Source organism: Lampetra planeri, chromosome 1 (assembly GCF_965212315.1).
Source record: "Lampetra planeri chromosome 1, kcLamPlan1.2.h2, whole genome shotgun sequence".
NCBI lineage: Eukaryota > Metazoa > Chordata > Hyperoartia > Petromyzontiformes > Petromyzontidae > Lampetra > Lampetra planeri.
The window spans coordinates 19405702-19420314 of record NC_136107.1 but is presented as its reverse complement, the minus strand read 5'-3'; the positions used below and the strand labels follow the sequence as shown (position 1 = coordinate 19420314).

The window sequence follows — 14613 nt, the reverse complement described above, 5'->3', positions numbered from 1 at the left end:
TCCCGGCCACTGGCACACTCAGTCCCGCCCTTAGAAGGACTTCGGGTCCAGGGGTTCCCAGGGTCCTAGTCTAAGCTGGCTCTTCAGTCTTCAGCTCAATGATGACTGGCAAACCCGTTGAGGGGTCCGCCTTATATACAGCTCCCAGGGTCACTCCACCCCTGGCCACGCCTACTCTCTGGAACCTTCTGGAGAGACCTGAACTATTGTGTAATCCCCCAGCCCCCACTGGGGGCCTGGGGTGTATGCCTCCGGTTCCCAACCCCCCTCTGGGTTCCCTGGCCTAACGGCGTTACTTAATACAGGCCCTACTTGCTGTTGACTCATGGCTGATGCTACACCAGGTAAGTAGTGGTAACCGCGTGTAACGCTCACAATACCCACGACATATGTTTACCACAAGTACGTGTTGTTAATGCAGATATGATTCCTTGCAAACGGTTTATGTATGGCCATTGAACAGCTTAACACCTGTTTTATGGCCAGAAGGGGTCAAACCTATTCTTATACTTTGATACTGGTGTGGTGGCCTCAAGGGGGCCACCATGGTGCAGTGACAGTGCGGTGTGTGGGGTGGTACTGTAAGGGTGGAGCAAGGGTGTCGCTGTGGAGGGGATCGCTCCAGGACGTGACCACGAGGTGGACCCGGGGGGACACGTGACCGTACGAGAGGGGGCAGGGGGGCCCCAGTCAGGGGTGAGAGGGTCACGTGATGGGGATCCAGAGTCCCCATGAGGGTTCTGGAAGGGAGGCCAGGCCAGAGGAGATATAATCGGGGTCCCGAGAGGGACCGGGGTTGAGCCCTGGGAATTAAGTCACTGTCCTCGATCCTCAGTCCTCGGTCTCCACGTGCGGACCAGGCAGCCCGTTGGCTGTCCGGGTCCGGTAATAAAATAGTCTGCGAGTATTAGTGTAGTTAACCGTGGTGGTCACCACTGTATGTTATTATCCTGTTAGAGTTACCCGTTGTGTTAAATAAAAGTGTTGCCTCCAAGTACAAGTCTGCATCTAATTCGCGCACTACACTGGTAAGAAATGTTCCATGTTGCAGCTGCTCACCCCGAGATATAAATGCCCTGATAGTGGCATTGTCTTTGTGCTGTTCGCCTTTTGGCGTTCTCTCGTCTAACACTGATTGAGACTAGGCCCTAAAGAAGACTGCTGTCTCTGGTGTAGACTAATCAGTTTCAAACACAATGCATATATTACCAGGGCATGTTTTTGTTTACATGTTCACCGCAAGTATTTGTGGTTAATGCAGACATGAATCCTTGCAAAAATTTCTGTTTGGTACTCTTTGGTTCTTTCGGTAAAGTCACGTAGTTAGAAATAAAATTAAATAAAACAAATCACGACGTTTCGATCGTAACACAAGCGGTCGTCATCAGGCAAAGGAGTGGGCCTCTTAAGGCAAACTGTTTATAAAGGTATGGGGATGGGCGTAGCCCAAGTGTATCAACAGCACCAGGAGCATGGGCGGTGCACGAGTGCCAATACAGCGACAATGCCAATGCAGCAACAATGCCAATGCAGCAACAATGCCAATGCAGCAACAATGCCAATGTAGCAGCAATGCCAATGCAGCAACAATGCCAATGCAGTGGGTGAGAGAACTGCTGTGGCAAGAGGTTATATAGGTAAGAAAGGGGGGTGAGGAGCAAGGGGGGAGAGAGACGGGGGGGGGGGGGGGGGTAGAGGGATGGGGGGCGCTGCGTGAGCGCTAGGGGGAGAGAGGACGTGAAGCTGGGGGAGGAAGTAGGCAGGGCTGGAAGTGGGAGGCTGGGAATGCTGGGGATGCGGGGGGAAATTAACTCGGAAAAATAGACTAGTACCCGGCAGATATGATGGAACAACCATAAACAGTTCAGGTTTCACCTGGTTAATTACATCCTTCCAATGATTGCTCAATTTGTATCCATCTTCTCGGTTGAAGTTATGTCTATGTTTATATATCTGGATGGCTTCATGAACAAACCTTTGATAGTAGCCCGAAGGTTTGCAGAGTACCTTGGTCTCGGAAAAAAACCAATATCATGCGAGCCCACAGCATTATAACAATGGTCAGCCATGGCAGAGGTATTGGTTCTGCTGTGATTCAGATCTGCCTTGTGTTCGCGAACACGGTCCGAGACATGTCGTTTCGTTTCCCCAATGTAACTGCTACCGCAGGTACAACTCAGTTATTGCATGTCAGGAATGACATCCTTCACAGATGAGATTAGATCACGGATTTGTGTACTGTATTGGATCGGACCTGGATCTTGTGTTTGTTTAAGGTTTTGGAAATATTTTTGGTAACACCTGCTATGTATGGTAACATGATGGTTTTGATCGGCTTCTCAGGGCATTGTTTCTCCATGGTTGGAGAAACAGCTTGGCAAATAATGTGGTCCGAGTACCCATTCATCTTGAAGGCCTGGTGTACGTGTTCCAGTTCACTGGCTAGGTGGTATTGGTCGGAAATGCAGTGGGCCCTATGGTGTAGTGTTTTGATGAGGGAATTATTCTGTGCCGGATGGTGGTGGGAATCAGGTTTCAGATAGGAATCTGTGTGGGTGGCTTTCCTGTAGACAGTGTCCCAACGAGCCGTCAGGTCTCTTCTCAAACAAAACATCCAGGAATGGTAGCTTACCATCCTTCTCCACTTCCATGGTGAATTTGATGGATGAGTGTATGTAATTGATGTGGTTGAGAAATTTGTTCAATGCTGGCAGGCCATGTGGCCAAATGACGAAAGTGTCATCTATATATCTTTTCCACAAGAAAGGACGTATAGGGTGGATGTCTGGATGGCATCTGTTTCAAATTTATCCATGAACACATTCGCTATCACTGGTGATAAGGGGGAACCCATGGGGGTACCTTGATTTTGTTTGTAGAAAGTACCGTTCTCTCTCCCCCCCCCCCCCTTGCTCTTCCCCCCCTTTCTTACCTATGTAGGACTCGTACAAGGGTTGTCTTTCTCTCCTCTTTATTTTCCTCTTAGAGTCCACCTTCGCCACGCCACCGCTCCGCGTCTCGGCGCGGCCTCGCTCCGCTCCGCGTCTCTCTGCTGCGCCACCGCTCCGCGTCTCTCCGTGCCCTCACTCCACTCCGCGTCGCTCCGCGCCTCTCTACCTCACTCTCGCTATGCTTGTCGTCTCCACGGTTTTTCCTACTCTGCATCCTTCCGATGCATGGCTACCCTGGTTGCTCACTGCGTTCTCGCTACCACTGTCTCTCCGTGCTTTACTCTACTAACACTGTCTCTCAACGCTTTACTCTACTATCACTTGCTCTGCGACTCCCCGGGCACCGTTGCTGCAGCTCCATCCACGACGCCAACTCGTACAGGACTCCCTTCTCTCCGTTGCACTCTGGCTTATATCCCCACACCAATCAATCTACCTAATTATCTCTACCCCCCGCTTATCCCTCGCCCCCTGGCCCCCCCGTGTCACATGGCCTTGTTTTCGCCGCCGGAGCGACGCCAGCTAATGCCCAATTACCTTTCCAGCCAATCACTGGCCTGTGTCCTCCCGGCTACCCTGACACCTGTTTCAACCCTTAACGACCCACTTCGCCTAAAGCCACAACAACAACCATAACCTCACATCACCCCACTGTACTGTGCTTGCTTGCATAGCAACAGAGGCGGGGGATGCGTGGCGTGCTATACTCAAGCCCTACACCTATATAACCTCTTGCCACGGCAGCTCTCTCGCCCACTGCATTGGCATTGTTGCTGCATTGGCATTGTTGCTGCATTGGCACTCGTGCACCGCCCATGCTCCTGGTGCTGTAGATACATTTGGGCTACGCCCATCCCCAAACCTTTATAAACAGTTTGCCTTTAGAGGCCGACTCCTTTGCCTTATGACGACAGCTTGTGTTGCAATCGAAACGTCGTGATTTGTTTTGTTTCATTTCCAACTACGTGACTTCACTGAAAGAACCAAAGAGTACGGATTACTGCAGTCACGAAAGCTTCAAATCAATATTTCTGTTTAGTGTTTGAACATCTTAACACTTGTTTTATTTCCAGAACAGCTTGATCACAGTGGTTCGTGGCTTCCTGAGTAATCACAAGGTCGAAAACTATGTGGAGCTGGTTGAGACATTGGTGAAAAACTACGGTACAATGGGCTGTAGGATGTCCCTCAAAATCCATATCCTTGATGCTTATCTTGATAAATTCAAGAAGAACATGGGAGCGTACTCGGAGGAGCAAGGCGAGCGCTTTCACCAGGATATACTGGACTCTGAATGCCGCTACCAAGGACAGTATAACGAGAACATGATGGAGACTACATTTCGGGGCTGATTCGTGAAAGTGATTTACAGTATAATCGTAAATCTCGAAAAACTACTCACTTCTTAATCCTTTGTCGTATTTTTGTACTACTTTAGTATAAATACATGTTCATTTTGATTCATGTTTTATTTTATTTAATGTGAACGAAAATACACAAATTTGCCCGTTTTTTCATTGAAAATAGGTAAATTTCAAAATATCACTGTCCTGGTCACAAAAGCAATGTTTGTGGGGAATAATAGCCATTTTCTATACTTTTTTAGGCATGAGCAATTACGAAATAACACTTACTACCCAGGAAAAAAAAAATGTGGTCCATAGTGTTATTACATTAGAACACATGGCACATGCTACTGCTGATGCAGCCGCCTCGCCCGTCCTTGTAATATATTGACGTTCCTGCGCCGCAAAAACTTTAGTGCACAAGGCGGACGGGATACACGCGTGGCATCCAACAGCACTCGCCGGAGGTAGCAGCATCCCGCGTCTCATCGATATTTAACATCGCCCTGGCAACAATACACATCGTTGTATCTGTCTTGCCTCACGTCAGATGGGGAGCGTACGTTCACAGGAAGTTCCTGTTTTTTTATGCTAATGTTGGTCACGTGACCAGGAAGTGACGATGTTAGATTTCCACTGTACCACGCGGGCGTCAGCCATTACACAGATAAGTCAAGATGGCGGCACGCATCGCATCTCAGTGAGACCACAGCCGCACTTGTCCATTGTGGGAGCTTAAGAAGCATTATCTGTAAGTTGTTTATATTCCTACAATATTGGAAATGCTGTTGTAATGTTGGAATGACCGTTATAGCAATGTAAATGCCTTTATGGTGCCGTTAAGTTGTTGTAGTAAATACGAGGCCTAGTTAGTAACGAAGCCTGTGACTTTCCTTATTGTGGATGTTACTTGTGATTTAGTAGGTCGAGTCAGACTTGTGCCTATGTTGCGATCCTGAGAGTGATGACGAAGTATCTCATCCACAGTTTATTGTTAAGTGTAATGCTGTACATTTGGGGTGCAGTGGGATGAATACACTATGTGCCTGTATGCAACGCACCAGCTTGTGCCTTTGTCTAGTTGTTCAGGGGTAATGTGGGGGCCTGGTCCTTCCAGGATCTATTGTTATCTGAGACAATGTTCTGATGCTATGGTGTTCATTGTGTGGGTGTTTCCGAATTATAACAGATGCTGTATCTGTGTTTTCTCACCAGTTTTACCTGTTACAATCAATAAATGACGATCGGAGTTGGACGGTCATCCTGGCTCCAAGGGTTTATTGAACACATGGTTATCTACTCGACTAGCGGTGCAACGCAGCCCACAGCGAGGCCGAGATAGTAAAAATATATTATTCTTGAAGCTCCCAACCAGCGCTGCAGCCAGCCCTGCAGCAGTAAAAATATACTCTTCTTAAAGCTCCCAAGAAGTCCTGCAGCCAGCTCTGCAGTCAGCTCTGCAGCCAGCTCTGCAGTCAGCTCTGCTGCCAGCTCTGAAGCCAGCTCTGCAGCCAGCTCTGCAGCCAGCGCTGCAGCCAGCCCTGCAGCCAGCTCTGCAGCCAGCTCTGCAGTCAGCTCTGCAGCCAGCTCTGAAGCCAGCTCTGCAGCCAGCTCTGCAGCCAGCTCTGCAGCCAGCCCTGCAGCCAGCTCTGCAGCCAGCTCTGCAGTCAGCTCTGCAGTCAGCTCTGCAGCCAGCCCTGCAGCCAGCTCTGCAGCCAGCCCTGCAACCAGCTCTGCAGCCAGCCCTGCAGCCAGCTCTGCAGTCAGCCCTGCAACCAGCTCTGCAGCCAGCTCTGCAGTCAGCTCTGCAGCCAGCCCTGCAGCCAGCTCTGCAGCCAGCCCTGCAGCCAGCTCTGCAGCCAGCCCTGCAGCCAGCCCTGCAGTCAGCTCTGCAGCCAGCTCTGCAGCCAGCCCTGCAGTCAGCCTGCAACAAGCAAGGAGCTCTGCAACGAGTCTACATTAAAATCGTGCTGCAAGCATCGCAGCATGGAAAGCCACAGTTCAGCAGGGAGAGATGCTGAAGAAGGTGAACCAAGCAATCCAGGATCTCCCATCCTGCCTCAAGAGGACCAAGGGAGTTCAAGGCCCCAGAGGGAGGTCAGGTTGACGCAACGGGCCTTGGAAAGCTATGAAGCTGAGAAACAGGACCTTGATGCCAGGATACAACGGGCATGGAACCGGGTTGAAGCAGATTTATCTGAAGCTTCAAATGCCTCAGACACAGTGGCCTCAATTCAGCGGGCCATCCAGCGAGTGAATGTGAGCAGCTCAAGCTACAAGCTCCTGGCAAATAGATACATCTCCCTCCTGATGAAGGTGAAAACAGATGAGGGCATTGAGGGAGTGCGCAGACAAGAGCACTTCCTCGAACTGCTCGATGATAATGTGCAGGCAGTGATACAAGATGCAATGGACCATGTGGAGGGCTTAAGAGAGACACTCTGTCTCATCCAGGTCCACCACAAGATCTAAAGCCTCAGCGCACTCACAGACATCATCTACTAGTATGGCAGCAGCTCAGGCACGCGCAGCAGCAGAAGCAGCAAGCGCCCGTATTGCCTACATGGCTGAAGAGGAAGCCATGCTAATTGAAAAGGCTCGCATACAAGAAGAAGCAAGCATAGCAGAGAGTACATTAGTGGCTACAGTGGCTACTGCCACACGGAAGAAAATTGAACTGGATGCTAAGTTAAGCACCCTACAACTCAAAAGGGAAGCAGCTGCTGCAATGGCCCAGGCAGAGGTGCTCGAGGCAGTAGTCAATCTGGATAAGGAAGAGAATTGGAGTGAGTTTGGCACTCAGAAACCTGTCAAGGACCGTGATCAACTCACCAGAAAAAATATTTTGGACTGGTCTGAACAATGCATCAATGCTCCTCCACCAAACCATACTGAACAAAGGGTGGACGTTCAGGCATTGCCATCTCCACTCCGAATGAACATGAATGCTGTCTACAGGAATGGTGGAAATGCATATCCCGCTCTAGCAGTTAGTCGCCAACTCAGCGTCGCGCACGTGGGGTCAGACGTGGATGCACCAAGTCAGACCCACATTCCAGACAGTCACATAAGGGGATCCAACCAACGTGATCGAAACACTTTGGGCCCACAGTCCAACGCCATTGCAAATGACGGCATGCTAGGCAATACAGCCAATAATGCCGCCTCACAAGCGCCAGTATGGACACACCCTGGATCAGCAGGACTAGGAGACTTTGCTAGGTACCTGGCTCACCGCGAACTAATCAACACAGGACTCGTTAAGTGTGATGACCACTCTGAAAACTATCGAGCCTGGAGATCTACCTTCAGGAATGCAATCCGAAATGCAGACATCTCTGCAAGTGAAGAACTCGACCTGTTGGTGAAATGGTTAGGAAATGAATCTGCAGAGTACGCAAAAAGGATCCGGTCAGCAAACATTGACGACCCCGCCTCAAGCCTGCATGCGGTGTGGGAGAGGCTCGAGGAGTGCTATGGAAGCCCAGAAACCATTGAGAAGGCTCTCTTCAAAAAGTTGCAGAACTTTCCAAAAATCTCTGGTCGAGACAATAAAAGGTTACGGGAGCATGGATATCTTTTGATGGAGCTTGAATCAGCCCAGGCTGATCCCTACTTACCAGGTCTCATTTTCTTGAATACCTACCATGGCGTGAACCCCATCGTAGAGAAATTGCCATTTGACGTGCAGGAAAAATGGAGAACAGCGGGTTCAAGATACAAGTCAGAGCATCAGGTTGCATTCCCCCCATTCTCTTTTTTCTCAAAGTTTATCCGCAACCTGGCTAAGACTAGAAATGACCCGAGTTTCATGTTTGGCACCACGGGGATTTCCAGTCCAGATCTCCAAAAAATGGAAAGGACAACGGCGAAACGAGGAACAGCGAGAGGGCCAATTTCCGTACACAAGACTGAGGTCTCTCCTGCGACATTCGCAAACTCCGTCCAGGCAACCACCACAAAGAAAAAGATAGAGGATCCAGAGAAGCAATGCCCATTGCATGATAAACCTCACTCCCTCCAGAAATGCCGTGAGTTCAGGAGGAAGCCATTGGAAGAGCGGAAGAACATGCTGAAAGAATTTGGAGTGTGCTTCAAATGCTGTGCTTCTACTAACCACCTTGCAAGGAATTGCAAAGCAGACATCAAGTGCGAGGAATGTGGCAGCGACAAACACGCAACTGCTCTGCACACATTTTACTTGAAACCCAGTAGCACTAAGGCTTCCGATCCCGAAGCAGAACACGGCGGGGATCAAGGCGAGACCGCCGCACTCACTTCGTCAATCACAACCAAATGCACAGAAGTCTGTGGAGAAGGCTTCAAAGGAAGATCTTGCTCAAAGATATGCCTCGTCCGAGTCTATCCCAAAGGACATCCTGAAAGGGCAGTAAGGATGTACGCCATAATGGACGACCAGAGCAACAGGTCTTTGGCAAGGTCAGAGTTCTTTGATCAGCTAAGTGTAGGTGGGAATTCCTTTCCATACACGCTCAGAACATGCTCAGGACTGACGGAGACAGCGGGAAGAAGAGCGAGCGGCCTCATGTTGGAAACCATAGATAGCACCATGAAGCTAGCCCTTCCTACGGTGACAGAGTGCAACGAGATACCGGACGACAGGAGTGAGATTCCCACGCCCGAAGTTGCACGTCACCACCCACACCTGAAACCCATAGCAGAGTTCATCCCGCCATTGGATCACGTGGCACAGATTTTACTTCTGCTCGGCAGGGACATGCTGAGAGTCCACAAGGTTCGTAACCAACGCAATGGACCTCACGACGCTCCCTACGCCCAAAGACTCGATCTAGGATGGGTCATCGTGGGTGACGTTTGTCTCGATGGGACCCACAAACCAGACCACATTAGCACATTCAGAACGAGTGTGCTCACGAATGGACGCACGTCACTCTTCAAACCGTGCCCCAACCACTTCACGCTGAAAGAGGAACTCGGCGAGAGAAGTCAAGGCTGTACCGTACAGACTTACGAAGAAACCACCATGACTTCGCTTGTGCATCCACCGTCTTCGTTGGAGTTTGTTCCTCCACGTTTCTCCAAGCCAGTCCTGACTGACGGGAAGAAGACTAAGGTGAAGCCGCTGCTCGTCGCTCTGCTGGTGGTCGTGGCGGTGGTCGCTGTGACCGTGGCCTCTCCGTTACTCGACTCGGAGCTATCGTCTGAGTGGGAATTCTGGAAGGAGTTCCACGGCAAGGCCCCACAACCGGAACATACCATCTCAAGGCTCGAGCTGTGTGGAGCCATTCTTGCTACAGAGGTGGCGGAACTGATCTTAGACGAATTTGACGTCAAACTGGACGCGGTCAAGTTCTACACGGACAGTAAGGTCGTACTAGGCTACATAAACAACCAAACCAGAAGGTTCTACACCTACATCAGCAACCGGGTGGAGCGCATCAGGAGATCGACGCAGCCGGAGCAATGGAATTACGTTCCAACTGACCAGAATCCAGCAGATCTCGCAACTAGGTCCGTCCCTGCATCTCTGCTGAATCAAACCATCTGGCTGACGGGTCCAGCGTTCCTGTTACGACGTGACGTTGGCCCATGTACTACCAAGGAGACCTTTGGACTCTTAGAGCCCGAGTCCCACAAGGAGATTCGTCCTCTAGTGACAACTTTCGTAACAAATGTGCGACCGAGAAGTCCACTGAGTCCACACCATTTTGAACATTTCTCGAAATGGACGACGCTCGTGCGAGCGATAGCACATTTAACGCATATCGCAGACTGCTTCCATCGCCCGATGAGAGGCACCACTGGTAGCTGCAATGGATGGCATCACTGCACAGTGCCACGCACTGAAGACGAGCTTTCCAGAGCAAGGAAATCAATCTTCCGCTGTGTGCAACAGGCAGCTTATGCAAGTGAGATCAAGGCCATCAACAAGGGAGAAGACCTTCCTAGGGTCAGCACCCTCAGGAAGCTAGACCCCGGGATGGACAAAGACGACTTGCTCAGGATCGGTGGTCGGCTAGGGAATGCAAAATTAGATGAGAATGAACGAAACCCCCTCATAATTCCAAGCCAGAGCCACATCGCAATCTTACTCGTGCGCCACTACCACGAGAAGGTCAAGCACCAAGGTCGGCACTTCACAGAAGGAGCAATCCGATCTGCAGGGCTGTGGATCGTTGGAGCAAAGAGGTGCATCGCCAGCACAATCCACAAGTGTATCCGGTGTCTCAAGCTACGTGGAAAACAGGAAGAACAGAAAATGGCAGACCTCCCAGCCGATCGACTCAGTGTGGAACCTCCCTTCACCTCTGTAGGGATTGACGTGTTCGGACCGTGGACAGTCATCTCCCGCCGCATCAGAGGAGGGCTCGCGAACAGCAAACGTTCGGCAGTGCTGTTCACCTGCATGAGTACACGAGCAGTGCACATCGAAGTCATCAAGTCCATGGACTCTTCGAGCTTTATAAATGCACTCTGGAGATTCTTTGCCATCAGAGGGCCAGCCAAGCAACTCCGTTCTGGTTGTGGAACCAATTTCATAGGAGCATGTAAAGAGCTTAAGATCAATACGGAGAATGTCGAAGATGATTCTGTCAGGAAATACCTTAGTGACCAAGGCTGCACATGGATCTTCAATCCTCCCCACTCTTCGCACATGGGTGGAGCCTGGGAACGCATGATCGGGATTGCTCGACGCATTCTCGACTCCATGCTATGTGATGTCGGGTCCACACAGCTCTCTCACGAGGTATTGACCACTCTCATGGCCGAGGTCTCAGCCATAATTAACTCAAGACCCCTGATCCCCGTCTCAACCGACCCGGAGTCACCATTCATCTTGACTCCTGCTACACTTCTTACCCAGAAGACAGATGTGCTCACAGCACCTACCGAGGAGGCCAGCACTGCAGACCTCTACAGACGTCAATGGAGACAAGTGCAGAGCTTCGCGAACACGTTCTGGCGTCGCTGGAAAAACGAGTACCTTACGACACTCCAAGTGCGCAACAAGTGGCAGTCTAATAGACCAGACATCCAAGAAGGCGACCTCGTCCTACTGAAGGACAACCAAGCCAAACGGAATGAGTGGCCAATGGGCCGTATCCTCAAGTCGATTCCAAGTGCCGATGGAAAAGTTCGAAAGGTCGAGGTTATGATTGCGTAGCAAGGAGTCGCAAGAACTTTCATTAGGCCCATAGTCGAGATAGTACTACTTCTCTCTCGCAAAGATATGGACAAATAAGTCGACCCGTTGAAGTTGTTATACACTTGTTTATGAGATAGGAAATAAATGGTGGTATCTCCTAGATACCAGACGGAGAGTGTCTTGCCTCACGGCAGATGGGGAGCGTACGTTCACAGGAAGTTCCTGTTTTTTGATGCTAATGTTGGTCACGTGACCAGGAAGTGACGATGTTAGATTTCCACTGTACCACGCGGGCGTCAGCCATTACACAGATAAGTCAAGATGGCGGCACGCATCGCATCTCAGTGAGACCACAGCCGCACTTGTCCATTGTGGGAGCTTAAGAAGCATTATCTGTAAGTTGTTTATATTCCTATAATATTGGAAATGCTGTTGTAATGTTGGAATGACCGTTATAGCAATGTAAATGCCTTTATGGTGCCGTTAAGTTGTTGTAGTAAATACGAGGCCTAGTTAGTAACGAAGCCTGTGACTTTCCTTATTGTGGATGTTACTTGTGATTTAGTAGGTCGAGTCAGACTTGTGCCTATGTTGCGATCCTGAGAGTGATGACGAAGTATCTCATCCACAGTTTAGTGTTAAGTGTAATGCTGTACATTTGGGGTGCAGTGGGATGAATACACTATGTGCCTGTATGCAATGGACCAGCTTGTGCCTTTGTCTAGTTGTTCAGGGGTAATGTGGGGGCCTGGTCCTTCCAGGATCTATTGTTATCTGAGACAATGTTCTGATGCTTTGGTGTTCATTGTGTGGGTGTTTCCGAATTATAACAGATGCTGTATCTGTGTTTTCTCACCAGTTTTACCTGTTACAATCAATAAATGACGATCGGAGTTGGACGGTCATCCTGGCTCCGAGGGTTTATTGAACACATGGTTATCTACTCGACTAGCGGTGCAACGCAGCGCACAGCGAGGCCGAGATAGTATCATTCGTGGTTTTCCGTAGCTCCACGGTTGAGGCTACAAACTCCACTCCACGTTTGCCCACCCTCAAGTGCCACGTGCTGGTGGATTCAATGATCATTGGAACCCAAAGGTAACGTGGGATGATGATGCACCACCACCATCGCTGGATTCCCATCAGACCAGTTCTCCTGGGGAGCTGCGTGAGCTCGCCCGCGTGCTGGAGGAAGCGCTGATGATGACGCCACTGCCAGAGCATTCCAGTTTCTCAGTGGGTGTCTCTTAGTCTGTGTTGAGTCTATGGCTTTCTGTGCGAATCTATGTGTCTCTATGCGTGTCTTTGGAGGTGTATGTGACTATGTGTCTCTATGTGAGTCTATGGGTGTGTATGTGACTCATGGGTTCATATTCTTGGTTCTTTCGGTAAAGTCACGTAGATAGAAAATAAAAATAAAATAAAAATAATAAATTGAAAATAATAAAAGCAAAAAACCCACGACATTTCGATCGCAACACAAGCGGTATTCATCAGGCGGAGAGAAAAGAGGGGAGAAGCCTCCAAATGCAACTGCTTACAAGGGCTTCCAAAGTGAGTGGGCGGGGGACAAGATGGGAGGGGGACTGCGCGTCGCAAACAGCACGGGCGGGGCAGCCAGTCAGCCAGCGCTAATGTCGGAGTAGACAATGGGGGGGAGGAAGGGGGTTAGAGATAGGGGGAGAGAGTGGGGGGGGTAGAGATGGGGGAGGGGCATTGCACCTCGCTACTCACATCCACATTGCTGATGGTAGAGGTTGACAAGAAAACGCAAATCAAGTCATAACCCAAAGTGGTTGATGACATCTTTCCAATGATTGCCGAGTTTAAAACCATCGTCTCGGTGGAAATTGTGTCTGTATATATGTGTAATAAGTGGCTCCGACAGGGTAAGTAACTTCGGTATATTTATTCAAGTCTTGGTAAAGCCACTCCTCTCGTTCTCGCGAATGCCGACCCGCTCTCGTAGCTGCGCTGCCCCGCGCCGTGCTGTGGAGCGGCTGAGCGGCTGGAGGTCGAGCCGCCACATGGCAAGTGGAGATGGCGGGGCAGCAGCGACGGGGAGCTCCTCTTCGATCTTCAAACACCGACCCCTAACGTTGCTGTACCCCCGGCTTATATTCTCATCTCCGAGGCTAAGCTCCGCCTCTGGCCACGCCCCTCTAGGAACCTTCGAGAATGTTCCAGAGGCTTCCATACCAGATCCGCCCATTCACCTTTCCCCCATATAGAATCCCTACTACTCATAGTGCGTGGACTGCATGACAGTATGTAAATGTAACCCCACAATAATGCAGGAGATGGCGCTCGCTTATTACATATGAATGGCTTTGTGAACGAATCTTTGTTGATAGACAGTCGGCTTGCAAAGTGGCCATTGCATTCCAGTTGGTCAATGGGTCTATGTAAGTCTATGGGTCTGTTTGTGAGTACTGTATATGGATGTCTATGTGAATACATAAGGTTGCACTCATTACACACAAAGTGCTTGCCACAAATGAACCACAATACCTTGTTGAAGGAGCATAAACCATCACGCAAACTCCAGTCATTCTCGCAGCGGCGTTTAGCTCGCCATCGAACAAAGACAATCAATCCTTTCAGATGCACTTATGCGGCCATCTGGAACGCGCTTCCTTCCAATATTAGGAAGCCACTTGAGGTATGCACTTTTAAATATAAATTGAAAATCATGTATTTACAACTATTTTGTGTTTAGTTTGTTGTGCTTCCCCCACACCCACGATTAGCACGGTTGGCTACGTACGGTGCGAAAGAAGTTCTACATATGTAATGGGTTCAACTGAGTCGCAGACGTAGACTTGGAGGCAACACATTTATTAAGTTCCAACACACGGGGTACCTTTCCCCTTAACAGAATAACAACCTATGGTGGTGACCACCAGGCTAACTACACTAATTACAACGTAACTGCTACTATGGACTGGGACCAACAGCTTCAGCCTGGGTCCACGTGTTGGAGACTCGTTGAACGGAGAACGTAGACGAAGGTTTCTTCCAGGATGTACAACAACCCTGGTCCCTCTCGGGACCCGGCTTTTATTCTCTGTGGCGTGGCCAGCTCCGCCCATGGCCACGTCCACCGTCTAGAATATTCTGGTAAGATCTGGCTCCCAAATCACGTGACCACCCCTTGCCCCCACGTAGGGCCCCTTTGTAGACTTAA

At 49.9% G+C, this 14613-nt stretch overlaps 1 protein-coding gene across 1 annotated transcript in view; it reads right to left on the bottom strand.

The window, feature by feature from the left end:
* Positions 1–14613, bottom strand: part of LOC144723459 (uncharacterized) — a 29362-nt gene that overhangs the window by 10381 nt on the left and 4368 nt on the right. The gene's annotated exons all lie outside the window — the stretch shown is intronic.